Raw genomic sequence first — 18,286 nt, 5'->3', positions numbered from 1 at the left:
CTTCTCCAGGCTTCAGCTGCCTTACTGTGGAAGCAAGGCATGTCTGTGGAGGTAGCAACAACAATTTAAGCATGTGAGTACAAAAACCCACTTTCACCTGGGACCTACAGCCTGGCTCCTGAGCACATCCATATGACCAGGGTCCCTGTGAGAGCTGCTGTGATTTCTGCGCAGAGGCACACCAGAGCTCCCTTGGGTGAGGAGCAGGTGGGGAGAGGCAGCCACCAGCTCTGGGCACACACTGTCTCCAAGCTTTTCTCACCAGGATTTTGAATCCATTTGGTTGAGAATTCACAAAATTCACATTTGGCTGGGATTTCTAACTTTTCTTAACATTCATAGCTAAAGATCTGAGAAAAATCTCTCTGGCTTAAAACACTTCAACTAAAACTAGCAATGCTTCTCATTAGAAAACCTGCATGAATTCTCTCATCAAGAGCCTGTGCCTCTGGTCACAAATTGGGGCTCACTTCTCAGGGAAAAAGCAGAGAGCTGGGCATGTGTGTCAGCAAGCTCTCTGAAGCTGACAGAAGAGAACTGCACTGAAAGCTTTTCTTCATCCAAATAAATGCTGAAACTGCTGCTGAAACTTGCATCCCAACCACTCCCTTTGTAGCAAAGTTTAAACATTAAGAGCACATTAAGAGCTTTGAGGCTCCCTGGCTCAGGTGCAGTGTTGTTTTAGACTCATTTATTTATGACACCAGTAATAAATACAGCCTAGTAGCTTCACTTTTGCTTTGCTTCTAATAAAGTACTCAGGGCAGGATCTTCTCAGTATACATCTACCTCATTATTTTTTATTGCATATACAGTAAATATCAACTAACATAAAGGACTGCCTAATTAAATCTTCTGCTTTATGAGTACCTGTGAAATTAATTGGGGAAAGAACTTTATTGGTTTGCAAAAGCAAAGTAACTTGATTTAATCCAGCTAGTGCAGTTTGTACAGTCTATTATGACATGTTTGCCCAACAAGCCTTTAAAATTCAGCAGTCACCATACACATAAAAGTCAAGCAAACACACAAAATAATTTGGAAAAACTAAGGCAAAAATCACCTTGATGAGTGAGTAGTTTGATGCACTTATCCCAACCCATGTCTGATCAAACATCATGTAGCACAACCAAAGCCTTTTACAACAGGGGTTTAGCATAATGTTGCCATGCAGCTCCTTCCCACATAACAAGAGAGCAGAGAGGAAACATCTGCTGATGTTTCAGACAAGCTGGTGCCTGGCAGTACTTGTGTCTCCTGGCTATCGTGCAGGTATAGGTGGCAGGGTTGGAGTGGTCCAGTACTAGGATCATACTGGGACACAATCTGTGTTTCTCCACATGCCTTTCAGAGGAAGAGTTAGAATAGGGCTACCTACAATTAAAGTTGTTGGACCCTGAGAAGTTTGAATGGCCAGAGCTGCTCTGGGCTCCTATGAAATACTGCATTGACCTCCACACTCTTATGCAAGATGTGCTGCATGTGAGGATGAAGCCAGGGCTACTGCTGGGGCCTCACACCTCCCTCTGGTGCAGTGCCACTGCTCTGAGGAGGACACTCACACTTTGTTCTTCTGCAGAGCTTCTGTATCTATATCTGGCTGCAGCCTTCCCTGAACCATGCTGGGTGTTGCAGGTGATATACCAGCAACACTAAGGAATAATGTATTTAAAAAAAGCACAACCTAATTAACTTTTTAATACTCATTTTCCCTAGCACCAGCCTCATTAGATCTGTATGTGTGAAATATTTGTTTAGCCAGTTGTTATTATATTGCTAATCATGAAGACTGGCTTGTTGCCTGGATGCTTCATCCAAGCCACAATATCACAACTACAAATACAGAACTACAAAATAAATCATTCCTTAATCTTCAAGATTAGGTTGCTGTGCTGATCCCTGCACTGCAGGTAACTATTTTTTGAGCAACACAAAATGAGCTCTTGCTACGCATGATGTGCAATGAGAGATTCAGGTCATATTTAAAATTTATTATTCTGAATTTGTCCTTTCTAATTTCTGTAAAGCCTCTATGTCTCTGGGGCATTTTCTTAAATGGAAAAACTTTTTGCACATCAGTGATGTAATACAACAGTACTTAGGCCCTTGCACTTCTACCCAACAGGGCAGTCTGCACAAGCTCCCTGAAATGAAGAGTTTGTACCCCAGTCCTTGTCTCATGGCTGAGGGAACAGAAGGTTTCCATCCATACTGGGCCTCTGGTGATCCTGTTTCTACATGCACATCTACCAGTCTGTAACCCCTCTGTTGGCAAAATACGAGTGGCATTTTAAACAGTGGGCTAAAAAAGGGGAGCCTCAAACTTCTGGGCTGCACCTACGCCTTCCTCTCTTAGAGTTGCTTTTGGAGGACAAAATCCCATATCATCCTGCTTCTGCTGCCCCAGGGACAGGACATTACATTGACAATTTTGAGATTACACTGCAGGGTCCTTTACATACTTTCTCTTTTGTTACTAGCTTCAATATTTCTGGATAAAGTTTTTTTCAGCAGTGTTTTCCCTGAGTGATGTTGTCCAACTTCCACAGATGGAATGACTGGAACACCACAAGGGACAAGGAGATGTTGTCAATGCACTGTTTAATAGCTTTTAGACATACACAGTACTTGGTTCTTCAGAGGCTGATCCAGGCCTGATCTCAATGAAGAGAAGACTAGGCTGACAGTTCAGCTTATAAAATCCATGTTACCCCTGCCATTCCACTCACAGATGTGTGAAACTTTGTTGAAGCCATTAGCCCCATCTGTAATAGACTTGTTTACCACCCTTAAAGCAGTTATTCCATAATTAAGTAAGTGGACAGTGATGACCTTCATCTACCCCCTGGGTATTTTCCACAAATACCCACTTTGGTGTTCAAGTAAGATAAGATCACTGCCAGGGAGGCTGTTTAGGAAGAGCTGGGTAAGGGATAATACAGCCACTAATGGCTAGCAATCTTCAAATCAGAGCACATTGCTCTAGAAAACAGCTTTTTTAGACCAATGCTGAGGGCAAATTTCCTGGTGTGACTTAGTGGAGGGTGTCAGAGATGGAGGAGCTTTATGACACAAATAAAAACAAGTCACACTCCAGGTAGGGAAGGGCAGTGGTCAGTCTTTGGGATGGGGGGAGATAAATTTTTAAGTAGTGTTGTCTCTTTGACTCCACGGTGCTTTGCAAGAGCAGACAACACCTTGTTAACCCACTCTGAGAGTATGAGCCAGATGTGCACAAAACACACACAGGGTTTCTCTGGGCAGTCCAGCGCATCCACACTTAGACCAGGCTTGAGAGGTGAAGTGTCCCAGCTCTGTAAGAGCCTGACTTAGCTCCTTCTCCTGACAGGGAGGTGGGGAGAAGGTGCCCAGAGGGTCCAGATTCTGCACTCCTGGATATCCTCCCAGCTGTGCTCTTAATGTGACGAGGGCTGGGTGCCTGTTGGAGCAGGACTGAGCTCACTTAGGAAGGGTCAGTGAGGCTCACATGCTACAAAGAGGAGGACAAGTAATTTGATAAATTTAAAATAGAGCTGTGAAAGTACAGAAAAGAAGCCATACTGATTTTTTTCTCAGCAGCTGACAATGGAATTCTCAAAGTGTTAAACAAAGGGCACCTCAGGAAAAACAGTTATAGTTTGCAAATATAAACTGACTCTTGGAGAGAAGGTCTAAGCTTCCACATGTAACCAACAGTAAATAATAACTTCTCCTAAGCACCTCTCCTGACTCAGCTACCAATTTGCTTTATGAGACTGGATGAGTAACTTAATTTCCCTTTATTTTTACATATATCTTAGACCCTACTGAGACTATGAATAAATGGATATCTTTATATACAGACATACATCCCCTATGTGTCCATTTAATACAGTTTAATATTTGAATTTTTAATGTAATAGGATTCAGTCCTTCATAATGAATAAAACACAGGGCTGTATCAGTGTCCTCGCAGAACAGAGGTGTCCTAATGCTTAATTCATGTTTGCAGAATAAACCAAAGGCCAAGGCTTAAAGAAACCAAATGCTGAAGGCTTTGTTGAAGGTTTTATGTGAAGGGGCTTTGTGGTGGCCCAGCACCCATCTGCAAGGCTTCTCCTGCCTGGAGGAGAAGAGGGGGCTCTGCTTCTGAGCCTCTGAGAGCTGAGAGCCCTGGAGCAGCATTGTCAGCAGCTGAGAGTTTGGAGAAAGGCAGAGAGTGGATGATCCACTGTGTCCAGAGTTCCCTCCTACACCATAAAGACTCTTCTTGCCACAGGAACACCAGTGGCTAACCCCATCTATGGCTGATGGAAACAAGGCAATACCCCTCCTGGTGCAGCTTGGCTGCACACTGAATTAGCTGTGGCCCTGGAGTGATGTTTAGAAGGAAACAGCAAATGGGAGTGTGCTTAATTAAAGTTGACAGTCACAATGGCACTGCCTGTAATAGTATCAGGAGATTATCAGTTACGGGCCAGTGCTGCAGGCTGGGTGACGACCCTGCCAAGGTGTGACCCTTAAACCAGCCCTGCCTGGCCTGATCTCGATATCTGCTTTTTAGTGCTGAACATTCCCTGTTGATAGGGAAGAGAAAACAGCTTTTACCTTCCTCATCTCCATCTCCAGCTGCTGGCTGTACCATGCAAACATTGATAATTGAGGTTAGGGTTTATCCAGGTGAGGGTTTATCTAATTGATCACTAATACAATATCAAGTAAATGAACAAAGGTTATAGGAAAGGCTTTAGGAGGAAGAAGATGCAAAGTGCCTTTCCCTCTTCTGACTAAAGGGTTGAGTATTTTTTTATTTACTTACTTAAGCTATATCCAGGTTAAAAAAATGGGGCAGTTTGGGATCCCAGAAAGAAATTCAAATACTCCAGCTGATGTGGGATAGTGAGGGATCTCAGTGAGAGGATACAGGGCATTAATTATCAATTTCATCTCTGCCAGTTTCTGCTGCTTCAGGTGCACTTCCCACATTTAATACCTTCTACAGACTGGAAGACCATGCTGGAGGCAACTACTTCAGCTTCCATCTGCAGTCTCCCTACCCCAACCACAAAGCTTCTGCACTATGGACTGGTTTTTAAATCGGTCTGCACACTCATTTGTAGCAGACCTTCCTTCCCTTTTCCCACTCTGCACTGGTGAAAGGATGCTCCCAATGCCTGCCCAGATATTCTTTCCCTAATGTAATGAATCTTCTCCCCAAACTCACATGGTTTGGTGCATCAGACCATAACACACTGGAGGCAAAGCATCTTTAGAAAATGAAAGAAATCCCAGTGCTCAAGAAAGTTTGTCTTTGAGACATTGCTTCAAGGCCTCAGCTGCTGCATGCTGTAGTTTCCTCCTGAAGTTGGCACTTACTCATGGGTCTGGATCCATATTTTGCTTCCAAGCAACCAGTGACATGTGTCAAACACCAATCTTCTGGCTTGGTAGAAAATTCAAATGCAACTACAGCTTTTACAGAAGGTGAGAGCAGCTCTCCTTCAATTTATTTTGTCTCTTCTCCTTTTTCTCAAAAAACTCCACATCTTAATTACAGCAACAGTCCCCAGTGGAATGAGAGCTCTCTGACTGAGTAGGGTAATGAGGTACATGAATTAACAGTGAAATTGACTCATGCCTCCAGTCAATACTTTGATATCTCATCTATTGAAGTAAGTACATTTTACCATTAATCTCAGGAGAATTTGGTCTATGTCTGAGTGCTGCAGTCAGAGGATCCAAACAGATGGGCTCAAACCCAGTCCAAGGAGTGTGGGAATTCAAGTGAGAAAGGAAATCAAGAGATTCTAAAAAAAAGAGGTTCATAGCTTTCAAGATGGGCTTTGCACTTCTTTGGAAATGTGACATAATTCCTGTGGATGCAGAACTTTTGGGGGGTTTTGTGACATTCAGGACTCCCAAATCCAATTACTGACATGGTAGAAAAAAAGCACTAGAATAAGCTTCCTCCTGGCACAGAAGATAAATTATGTACTTGGACATGAACTCATACATATGAGAGAGGCAGAAAAAAAGTCCATACTGGTGCAGATATTAGTGGCATGTATGTATATATTGACTTATATTATAAAATAATATAAAGAGTATTTGCAGGTCTATGGCATCCAAGAGATCCTTAAAGCTCACATCCCTCTTTTGCATTCTCATCCAGGTATAAGAATATATTTGCCTCTGACTTTGCTGAAGGGTTCAGAAGGACAGGCTGTTCATACCACACACTGCTGGGTAGTTTCAACAGTGTAGTAGCTGCTGACAACACCTAAAATGCTGTAACTGAGACCATTTCTCAGCTCTCATCTCTGGGGACATGCTCTAACCCGTTCCACCTCCCCCTCCTGAAGCATTAGGGAGGCAAACCCCAGAGCTCAAGGCAGAAAGGAGCTTTGGTTCTTGCAGAAGAAAAGCAAGGTCAAGCAGGGGACCTTTAGAGGATCAGACAGGAAAGGGAGCTCCTGGGCAGAGAAATTGTAAGAAAGGGATTGGGAGCTGTCAGTGAGAATCCTCTGTTCTTTGGTTTGGGCTCACTGGTGCTGTGGGGAGAAGGGCACTGGTTATACTGGCAAAGCAGTGGGATATGCCAGAGAAATGCCAAATTCCATTCTCAGCTCCTTCCCCAAAAGAAACAACACAAAATTTAAAAAGCCATTTTTCTGAACTTTCTGAATAATTATATTATTCAAATGCAAGAGCACCACCTCATCAATGTGTTGGTACCACACTTCTTTTCAACAGGTAAGGAACCTGGTACAGAGAGGTTGATATAGTTTAAACCATGCTTTTTAAAAATCAGCTGAAGTTCTGCATGCCTCCATTGGAGGACTCTGTGGCCAGGACTTGTGATGCCTGATGCTAAGTGGAGACAGCCACCAGTCAAGAAGATGAACAGGAGCCTCCATGGTGCAATAATGCTGATAGTTTTTCACTTTAGTTGGACTCCACAAATTAGAAAATTATCTATTTTCCCTGAGAACGTGGGCAATGAGCCTCCCAGCATTTATCTGAGACACATTCCTGGAGAGTTGGAATTATTTTAGAGTGCTTTTCCCATGAGAATTTCAGCAGCTCAGAAGTGAAAAGTTGTTTAAAATAGCCTAAAATACTCTGGGAAGGGTTAAGTCACAGTCACAACTGCTCACTTACATTAGGACCTCTGACTCTCTAGGGGTAATTGTGGCACGTTAGCCAGAGTGTGATTCCCAAGGCCTGACTGAACTCCTGTGCAATGCAGACATGTCAAGGTCCACACTTTTATCCACCCCTGCAGCTGTGTTAATTTGGTGAGGTGACTTTGCTGGGTGAGGGTGGGACCTGAGTAGTGTGGCAGACCTGGAGTATTGGTTAATGTGGGAAATTTGAGTGTTTCAGACAAGCTGCCAATCACTCAGGTCTCTTCAAAGCCATGGTGGGGTCACTGCCCTCTGCTCTGGATGTGGCTGAGCAACTCTCAGGAAGTTACTAATGAGCTCATGCTTAAGGCTCTGAGTTTTATTCTTTGCTGCCACTGCAGCATTCCAGGTCCGACTTCTTAAGGTCAGAAGTGGGTCACCAGCTATGCAGTGCAATGCATTATTTCATGGTCCCTGAGAGCACAGCCTGATGGTTGTGCCCTTCACCCACACCCTTCCACATCCAGTCTGGAAAGGTAGAGCAGTTCCCTGAGGTCTGTCACAAGCAAGTACCTAATGAGACATGTGCTGTGGGGGATGGGACAGCATGGCGATTCCTGAGACCGGGGCACGGCAAACTGGGGCAGGAGCAGAGCCCACTCGTGCTAGTGGAGGTGTGCTGCACCTTTTCCAGGGGGGCCAGAGGCAGCCAGTCCTTACAGCCATGCCCAAGGTGGACAGCTTGCTCTGCTGGGTGATGAGTGATGCAGCCCTGTGGAGCCTGCCAAGAGCTCCCTGGCTGGATCTGCCTTGCAGGCAGCGTGGGAGGCAGGAGCCTGGCAGGGAGCAGGGAGTGCCAGGCAGCCTGGGGCTCCAGCTCTGCATGTCCTCATGCCCTGGATGGGGCTCCAGCTCTGCACGTCCTCATGCCCTGGGATGGGGCTCCAGCTCTGCACGTCCTCATGCCCTGGATGTGGCACCTGTGGCGGGGCCAGCTGTCCCTCTGCTCTGACATGCAAAGGGACAATGGTGCACGGGAGGGCAGAGTGAGGGCACAAACTGCTGCTCTGAGGTTGGGAGTTGTTTCTCTGGTCTTTCTGTCTGTTGGCTTTGGGGTGGAGGAAAAAGAGGACTGTCAGCCTGAACGGATGCCTTGGCCCTGGAGCCCACAATTTTTCCAGAGCGGGTGCGGTGGTAAAGTGGCAAAGGGCTGGTCCCAGGCCCAGCTGTGAGCTGCCATGTGCACAGGGGACCGTGTGGCTTAAGCTGCTACACCCACAGCTCACCACAGCTCCACCTTTTTGACAAACCAGATGACAATAAAGCAGGAAGGGCTTTAGTTTGGACTTAAAGACTTGGACTTCTCCCAGCTTTAGGCCAGACATGAAAGAGAGGAGTGGGTCACAGAAGGAAGCTGCCCTCACAACAGATTCCAAAATGTTCCCAGATTGGCAAGCATCCATGTTTCATGGATTTTCAATGCAAACACAGGCAGTGTGTTTGTAAAAGACAGTGTCCCCTCGAGATTTCCATGTACCCACATCAGTCCTACAGAGCTTCCTCTGACAGACATGCCCCTTCTTTACCTGTCACTGCAATGGGTGACCTCCGTAAGATCAGCTATCAAAGAGGGGGAGTGGCTCAATAACTCCTTTCCATTTATGTGGATGAAAAGAGGAGTGTCTAGCTGCTCACAGCACCACTGGTTTGGAGAGGCTAAGGAGTATGATGGCTGGGGCTAAAGGATTCAAGGCTCAGGATTAGGTGGGACAATTACATGTGTCTTGGAGCAGTAACTTTTAAAAAAATTATGTATGTTCTCCAAACTGGCTTGGGCAAGCCATACCTATTGAGGATAAACCACCTGCCAGCATTAAATGGAGCACTTTTGACTTAATTTGAAACCAGAATAGAAAGTAGCAATCAGCAATAGCATGTGCTTGATAGTCCTTCAGAAGGACAGGGGAAGTCATCCTCTATGGAAAGCAGTGCTCCAGAACACCACCTGCCACTGTCTCATCCCTCAGAGAGGGCGCAAAAGAAAGCCTGATCTATTTTTTAGTGTATAGTAATTTCTTGCTAATCAAGAGGTCAGGCAAAAACATCTTTTACTGGGAAATTCTGCATGAAGGTGACTATTAAAACCATAAAGTTATATCCACTCATTTGTGCTGTTAAACCTCAGGTTCTGCAATACAGTTGACAGTTAATTTTTAAGGAAAAGGAAATGATTAAAATCATGACAGGTAGGAGATGTTCACTGTCTGCTTTTAGTATCATGAAGGAATAAATTTGGAATAAAGTCTGGTGAACAGATTTAAGAGACAGTCACATCCTTAAATGCCTACAGTGCCCTGATACAAAGGTGAGAGACAGGTTTAACCAAGGATGGACTCAGCCCTCCCAGGTCCAGAGCACGTGGCTGGACTTTGGCCTCTAGATTATTCTTCCTCTTCAAAGCCCAGTGCTCAGGCCCTCCTGCTCCAGCACTGCTGCCCTGTCTCCTCCTCAAGCAGAGCAGCAGGTCACACTAGGATTGCAGCCAGGCACACCACACTTGCTGGTGTCATGGAGATCAGACAGACACACCACACTGAGCCACAGAATCACAAAATCATAGAATAGTTTGGGTTGGAAGGTACCTTAAAATGTCATCTATTCAACCTATTTGCAACAAGCACAAACATCTCCAGCCAGATCAGGTTCCTTGGAGCTCCATCTACCCTGACCTTGAATATTCCAGGGTTGGAGTATCTCCCAGCTCTCTGGGCAATTTGTGCAGTGCTTCACTACCTCATTGTAAAAAAATTCTTCACTATATCTAAATCTCAAATCTAACTTTTTTTAGTTTGAACACATTCCCCTTTGTCCTGTTGCAACAAGTCCTACAAAAAGTATGTCCCCATCTTTCTTATAACCCCCTTCAATTACTGAAAGGCTGTGACAAGGTCTCCCTGGAGCCTTCTCTTCTCCAGGCTGAACAACTCCATCTCTCAATCTTCCTGCACAGCAGAGGTGTTCCACCCCTCTGGTCATCTCTGTGCCCTGCTCAGGGCTCTGCAGCAGGTCCATGCCTTTCCTGTGCTGGGGACACAGTGCTCCAGGAGGGTCTCACCAGAGCAAAGCAGAGGGGCAGAATCCTCTCCCTCAACCTGCTGGCCATGCTGCTTTGGATGCAGCCCAAGATACAGCTGGTTTTCTGGCCTGATTCTTCTAAACTTCTTTCTTCCACTCCTCCAGACTGAAAAATGCAGAATCTGAAGAACTTTAACACATTCTACAATTCTCTTCTCTGCACTTAGCAATTGCTTATTTAATCCACTATTGCTGTTATTTTTTCAGAGATGATTTGATTTCTGGGTTTGTCTGTCTCAACCCTTTGTCCACAATGACCAGAGGCTGGATGAACAGAGGAATTAATTTCTGACAGTCAGTCCCACTTTCTCCTGTAATGCGATATTTTACTGTATTGGGGTTTTCAGCCCTTCAGGGGAATAGTTTCAATAAGAAAACACTGACATTTCAGAAAAGAGCCATTCTTCTTTACATTTGGCATATAAACATAATTTCCTTTAAAGAGGACATCAGACATAAGAGACAGATATCTGAAGATATCTCTACATAGTAAGAATGAAATCTGAACAGATATGTTATCCTTGTTTTAATGCAACACTGGTAAGTAAAAAGTGTGCTGGTTTAATTAGATTTATAAAATGACTGTGACATAGAATCATTTTTGGGATGGTGAAGGAGATTAACAGTCTTTTTCCTGAGGTTGCTCTTGCTCACATCAGCATATATCTGTATAAGATGTTCATATGTGAAAGAGAAGATCAAAAGGAGTCTTTGTAAAAGCTTTGATTTACAAGATTATTGTATTTTATTATTTTATTTTCTTGCATTTTCTTATTTCTAAAAGCTGCGACCCTCATGAAAAGCAGGGATGACCAGCCAGCTCTCCAGTCCATGCTGGGCCAGGTCACTTAGCTCACCCTGGGCAAGCAGCCAGCTCTGTCCAATACCATCATTTTCTTTCTCTCCTTCAGAAATTAAAATATAGAATGAATTTACCTCACCATGAAATTCAAAACCTTTGAGCAGCCTGAGTGGTCACTTCTAAAATATCTCAAGTCCCACGCTAAACAGTAAAATTAAAAAACGTGCTGAGCAAATGCTAAAGCTTTTTAAACTTGGAAGAAAACAGCTTTTCCAGTCTCCCAGCTGGTAGATCATTGCTGGATTGCAGTGCTTGCTGCAGTGGTGCAGATGGCTCTTGGCCACAAGGCACCTGGGATCTGTGCCTGGGCTTCAGCCTTTGGAAAACACACACTGGAACCATAACATTCCAAGGAGAAAACCACCATGAAAACCCCAGGAGACTGGATTAGGTGAGGGGCCAGGTCCCAGTGCTGCAGTGCACTGGAGGTCAGGCAAGCGAAGGGCAGGGTGCAGGCAGGCTGCCCCTGCCCGAGGTCTGACCCCAGCACTGTCCATGGGCAGCACCAAGCAGTGACCCAGTGCCATGCCAGGGGACACCTTGGCCTGCTCTGACTGAAGGGGACATGGGAGGGACTTGTTGCACAGACACTGGAGACATGGAATACAGCACAGATGGGCACCTATGGATGGGTAATGGATGACTTCTGCTAGAGCTGCAGGTGCAACACTCTCCTGCTTTTCTTCTAGCCTCCAGTAACATGCAGTATTTTCCTCTCAGTGCCTTCCTAAAGAGGTTCTAATGGCAAGACAACTTTGAGTATCTTACTAGTCACTATTTTCAAAGAAGCAGCCTGTGGTAAGGCACCAAACCATCAAAACCTATGGGGAAAAGATTTATCAAGCAGTAGGAATTGGTAATGCAAGCACCTGAATTTCCTGCCTCTCTTGACAAAGATTGAGTCATGCTTCCTGACACATTAATGAACAGGTTCTGTGTGTGGGAAAAGGGGCACGGGTGCTGTTTGTTCCTGCAGAGGAAAACCAGAGGAGGACCTTGGAGTCCACAGAATTTTCCAAGCCTGTTCCTCTTTGCTTATTTAAGAGCTTTATTTTTTTATTTTTTAGATAAAAGCAAGTTTACAGAGATAGGAAGACAATAAAAGGCAGTGTTCTTTCCTGGCTTGTTAGTGCTAGATAAAGGTGACAGCCTGAACAAAATCATCATTGTCCTTGTAATTTTCCTTGTTTGATTGCTTACAAATAAACCAGTCTAATAAAGGCTCTGAGATTCAAATGCCACATGGCCATATTGACAGGAGTGAGGGAAAAGAAAACACAATAATCATGTTAGTTCTATCCCTCAGATTAATTACCTAGATAAAATACACATTTACCTCATTCTAGACAGAAAAATGTAATTTACCAGCCAGTGATTTAGGGAGGCACCCTGCTGTTAAAAGCCAGACCTGGCTGATCCTGACTGGGAGGAAAGGATGAGCTCCAGGCCTCTCCTCCCCTCTGCAACAGCAGCCACTGTGGCCAGGCTTGTGCCTGCTCCTCCTTCAGCTGCAGACAGGAGTGGCTTTAGGACACTGTGGATCCATTTTAATCCCTCTTCAGTGTGCTTCCTTAGGACTCAGCACAGCTGCATCTAAGAAAGTCCAGCACTGGGGAGGTTTTATCCCCTGGTTTCTGTGACCCAGGACACGAAAGGTGCAGTGGAGGTCACAGCTGGAGGATGAGGCAGGGACCCTGCACCAGCATCCTGCCCCTGCTGACCCTGGGGACACCTCAACCTAAACACAGACTTGGGTCTTATCTTGCCAGAATCTGCCACAGGTTAAACCAGACAAGATCTGCCTATTCTCTGACAAACTGTAGTTTTCAGGCCTTAAAAAAATCATTGAACTTGTATTATGCCAGCTCAGTGGGGGAAAACTGACAGAGCCAACCCCTAGCTCAGCTCAGCTGAAATTGCATGAGAGCAGATTCCTTCCCTAACACCACTGAATCAGTCACTGAAGTCAAGGCTACACTTGCCAGAACTTTTCATGGTCAAGCACTGGAAAATAATTTTTCGTTAACATAAGCCCTTATTGCAGGGAATACCCCAATTTGGACTTGAGCCAGTAAGGACAAAATCTTGAAGAATTCCTAGGTAGGAACTCAGAAGGTGCCTTGAAATATCTGAAGCACTAAGAGCAGCCTTCCTGAGGGAGGACATGCAGAGGAAGCTGTTGCTTTGAAACACCTTGGGCTTCAACAGCTCCCATACCTGAGGTCACTGGGTCTCAAGGTTAGAGCAGGTCCTTGGGGTTGGTTGGGCTGCTCTGGTGGCTCAGGGGTGTCCTCTTCCCAGAGCTGAGGTGGATGGAAACTCAGCTCCCACAGGTCCACAAGGATGCTGCAAACACTGTCCTCCTTGCTTTTCCTCACAGAGTCCAGGGGGGAGAACACACCATACTGCTGACCTGAACCCATCACTGAGGCAAAATGGAGCATTCTGTCTTCCTGCCACAAGGGAGGAGGTTGGAGTATTGTGGGGCCTTGCAGCTAAGGGCAAGGTAACTTGGGAGTAAAATGACAGGAAAATGGTAAGACTTAAAACCAGGTATTTTATCTAAATTCCTGAGGTCAGAGAAAGCACTGGTTTCTTGAAACTACCTGAGTTATCCAAGAGGAAATTGAGGCAAAGAAACTAAGAGCTGCTGGAACACAGTGCTGACCCTCCTAGAAACTTCCTTTGTGTCACAGCCAAGGGTTTTTCAACCTCTGCCCCACCATTCAGCTCTGGGTGTAAATTTTATCCTAGGAACATAAATCATAGAACTGTATTTCAACATCACATGCTAAGCTTTTTTTGGAACAATCTGAGAGGTATTTGGTCCAACATCTTCTCCCCCCAAAAGGCACGGTGCTCCAGGTAAAAATAATAGCAAATAGTGATAGTATCAGCTGTAAGAATGGATGGGGTGAATGTTTCTGAGTGGGTGCCCCGTCTCATCCCACTGCCTCCACCCCGCTGGGGATGGGCAGAGCCAGGGCAGGGCGACACTTCCCTGGAGGTGGCTGTGAAGGGCCTCGAGGCTGGCTGGGTACACGGCCCCAGGCAGGAGGACACAGCCCCCACAGAGCAGCAGCTGTACTGTTCTCTTTTATTAAAGCCTTTTGTTGCATAATTGATATCTGTGTGAACCCTTGGGAAGCAGCAGGTGCAGGTAGCTCAAACCAATGCTTTCAATAACCTCGGATTAATGATAAATAGTCATGTATAGCTGATACAGGTGATCACTGGGCTTTATGCCTCTGGAAAGGTCTGTTCTGGCTGCAAAGCCAGGCCCCCAGTCCTTAGACAACCTTTTCTCCCTCCCTGATCCCCACAGGCAGTCACAGGATTTTTGGCCTGTAAACAGCCCCCAGGTGTGGCTGGCTTGGTGGCAGAGGCAGCATCACTCCCACCTTCTCCACAGGCAACCCTGCTTCTGTAGGCTTGGAAGCAGAATTTTGGACAACTCCCCCTATTGCTCTCCTGCAAAAATGCCATATGCAGTGAGACACCCCAGGCAAGGTGAGCTGTTATGGCCACACACACCAGGATGAACCAGGTGTGTCCTGGCCCTTGACATCCCATTGCCTGGCACGGGGCAGATGTTCCCTCCCCAGGGCTGCAGATGGGGACACTAGCAGGGTGCTGGCAGCAGCCTGGGAAAACCAGGCTCCATGGGGCCAGGGCCACAGAGCTGCAGCCCACAGTGCCCCCCACCACCCCTGACAGAGGGGGCACACACAGCTCTGCAAAGGCAAACCATGGGCTGCTTTTGGGAAGCAAGGGCTACCAAAGTTTGTACGTCAACAGTCTGTGGCCAGCTGAGTGTCCCACAGAGGTCAAAGTCATGGTTCACAAGGATAATAGGGCCCAGGAGAATCAAGGCTTTGTAAAAAAACAACCCCAGACTCTAACCTTCAGGTGCACAAATATGTTTTTAGGAGATTCCACTTGGGAAAGTCTCAATCTGCATATCCACTTGGCAATTCAAGCTAAGCTAGCTTTATTGTAGAGGGAAGCCTTAAACATCAGCATGAACAGCTGGGGAAATACCAATTTCTGCTCCCTGTTTCATTGCTGCAGCTGTGCAGCCTCCCCAGTGGTTGCAGCAGGAGGGAAACTGGAAGGCCTCAGTGGAGATGGGACATTCATGGGCAGGGATCTTGTGGAGAAGCTAACCACCTGTTTGGGCAGAAAAATGGCATTCCCATCTCTCATTCAGAGCAGAATGTGTTTTCTAATTACAAATTAAACACTACTTGTGAATCATGTTTTCTTGTCACTAAAGATATCAACACAAATGCTTTCAAAAAGCTTCTTGTTTTTTTAAATAGAGCAATTTAGGACAATTATTGCTTGAATTTGCATATGTAGACTGCATCCATTCCAGGTTGCAGCAAGACACTAGTGTTAAGGTGATATTTTTTATAAGCTATTGAGAAAACACATCAAGTGTATTAGCACTAAAGTGTAGAAGGTGCTGTCTTTGATGTTTCTTTTTACTGTGAATGCCAAAACAGACTCCTTTTGTGGGGAAAAAAATCAACATTCACTCTATGCCACTCCACTGATCTCAGATCTTCCCTGTATCCTATCAGTTATTTTGCTGCAGTTGATTAATTTCAGCTTTGGTAACTTCAGCAAATAAGAACATCCATTTCTTATCACAGACCTCTGCCAAACACACATGCTTGATTTTGCAGAACATCTGGAGCCCATCCCTTTGCTGCTACAGAACTCAGATTTTTGCTTATTTGTGTCCTCCTCAGTTTCTCCTCAAAGAATGTGGACTCAAAATACTTTTTTTGTAATTTGCCTGATTTGAACATGCAAACATGAAAACCTTCACCTGCAACATCTCCCTGAATGAAAGCTAAAATTCAGCACAGGAAAGGTCAATTCTAAGCAAAACACTCATCCATGCTCCTGATTCTTGACTAGAAAAGCCTAAGTAATGGCAAAAAAAGGCTATTGCTCCTCTTTTGTTATCTTTTACTCTCTCAAAAAAAGTCTCTTTTATGATATTTGACCTGTCAGACTTTTAACCTCATTACTAGTAAATGTGTGCAATCATAAATCAGCAATTTTTGTTTTTTCCCCTCCAACTTGAAGAAGTGTCTCTGTGTCCCAGCCCAATCTTTTTGCACATCTTGATTTACTTAGCCTTGGATCCAGTCTTTGGTTCATGATCTCTCCTTGAACTGCCTGGAGTATCAGACACTTTCCTCAAACAGGTTGCAGTAACTCCTTGATGAACAGCATTTAATTCAAGCAGTGTTGCCAGGAGGCAACATTAGGTAGGGAGAAATCAAAAGATCATTCCACTATTCGTGGAATGCAGTGATGGGATTCAGTTTTGCCAATATTAAGTGGCCTAAATAAGAGATGAAATTAGTGAGTGCATTTCTGGAAGGAAACTGTGTATCTAAGAGGATTATTTGTGTGATGGCATGCACGTGGATGCCAGTTAGAATAACGCAGATAATTTTGGGAGCTGCTCTTCTTCTGTCACAATTTCTGGTTTGCTGACATCTGTCTGCCTGTTTCCAAGTCAATGCTTTCAAACTCAAGCTGTAGGGCAGGAAGATAACATACAAATGAAATTCCTATGAATTCTTTGTATTATTCTTACAGTTTCACAGCTAAATATCTAGCAACACATTAATATCAAATCTTATAATCAGGCTGCAGCCAGCCAGCAGAGAAATCCATTCTCTCTGGTAAAGCAATATGTCTCTCATCTATATTGACAAGACATTAGCAGGTTAATTACAGTCCAATTCTGATTTCCCCCTTGTTAATGTTATCTGCAATCAAGCAATAAAGTCACTTCCTTTGCACAGGGTCTCAGTGTACATGTGGCTGACCTGGCACAGCAAATAAAGCACAGATCAGGTATCAGCAAACCAAGGTGGCAAAGAAGAGTTTGATGTCACACGAGGGCTTGTGAGGATGCACACAAAGCCCTCTTCTGCAGAAACCCAAATCTGTCTCCCAGTACATCTGCCTAATTGAACATGTACCAAGATGAGCAGAGTCTGAAACAAACAGGCCTTTTCTAGGCTGCAGAGTATCAGGGAAAGAGTAGTTTTGCTCTCACTTCCCATCCCTGCCTCCCTTTGCAGCCTGCTCCACCTGAGCAGCTCCTGCCCTCCCCTCAGTTTGTCTGCAGCCAGCCTGGAGGGGACAGCTCCCCTCACCTCCTTCCAAAAGGCAGCATGATGCACTCTGCCCTTCTGACCACAGCCAGAAACTGGGCACAAATGGAGAGGGGGCAAAGAAATATGAACAAATAATGCAGGGCTCCCTATAAACCCTGTTCCTCATTTTTCATCATTTTAACTCTGTCAAACTGTATGTTTGGTACCTGGAGCACTTTCTGTCCTGGAAGGAGGGAAAGAAGGAAATAAAGCTAGACTTTTCAAACATAATGTAGCCCACTGTGTTCTCAAGCAGTGAGAAACAGCAGCTGGGAAATGACATTCCTGTTTTCTGTGAGTCATGACAACCTTTTATATCGGGTGCTGGGCTACAGAGTGTGGAAAGACAGGGTCAGCATTTGCAAAATATTTTCAAAACCCTGAAAGTGATATTCTGGTCACTGAAGTGGGAATGGTTCAACTGCCCAGCAGTTTGGTAGTCCCTCAAGAAGAGACCTGGCACTTGGAATATCTCCCCACCTCTTGGGAAAGGGGCCACCAGAGGCTTGCTCACTGCAAAGCCATTTTTTCAGCGAGGCAGCCTCCCAGGAGAAAGGCACCCCCACAAAGAGCTGCTTGTCAGAATGGTGTCCTGATGGCACCTTTGACTTGTAGCTGTGGCTCACTTCACAGATCTCCACAGATGACAGTGGGGACCAACACCACTGACTGCAGGCAGGAAGTACATCTTAACTTTCAACTCAAAATGTGACATTTATCTTCAGAGAGACTCCAACACATGGTCTGGCATGTTCTTGCACTGCATCTGTGCAGGCAATGAACTGTGGGACAGAAATTCCAGAGTGTTTGAACAAAAACTTTGTGGAGTAGTTCTGTTTTGTCTACTCTGAAACTGTTTAGCACTGTCCATAACACAGGGCTGATGCTGTTCAAGTGCCTCGTGTCAAAGGCTTTATCCTCAGCCTCATCACCGGGCCAACACTACAAAAGCCTAAACTGGAGTACAAGAGCTCAGTTCAATAGGCAAAAGTTTG

The sequence above is a fragment of the Haemorhous mexicanus genome, chromosome 6 (assembly GCF_027477595.1).
Source record: "Haemorhous mexicanus isolate bHaeMex1 chromosome 6, bHaeMex1.pri, whole genome shotgun sequence".
Lineage (NCBI taxonomy): Eukaryota > Metazoa > Chordata > Aves > Passeriformes > Fringillidae > Haemorhous > Haemorhous mexicanus.
The sequence above is the reverse complement of the archived record's forward strand: the minus strand, read 5'-3'. Positions refer to the sequence as shown.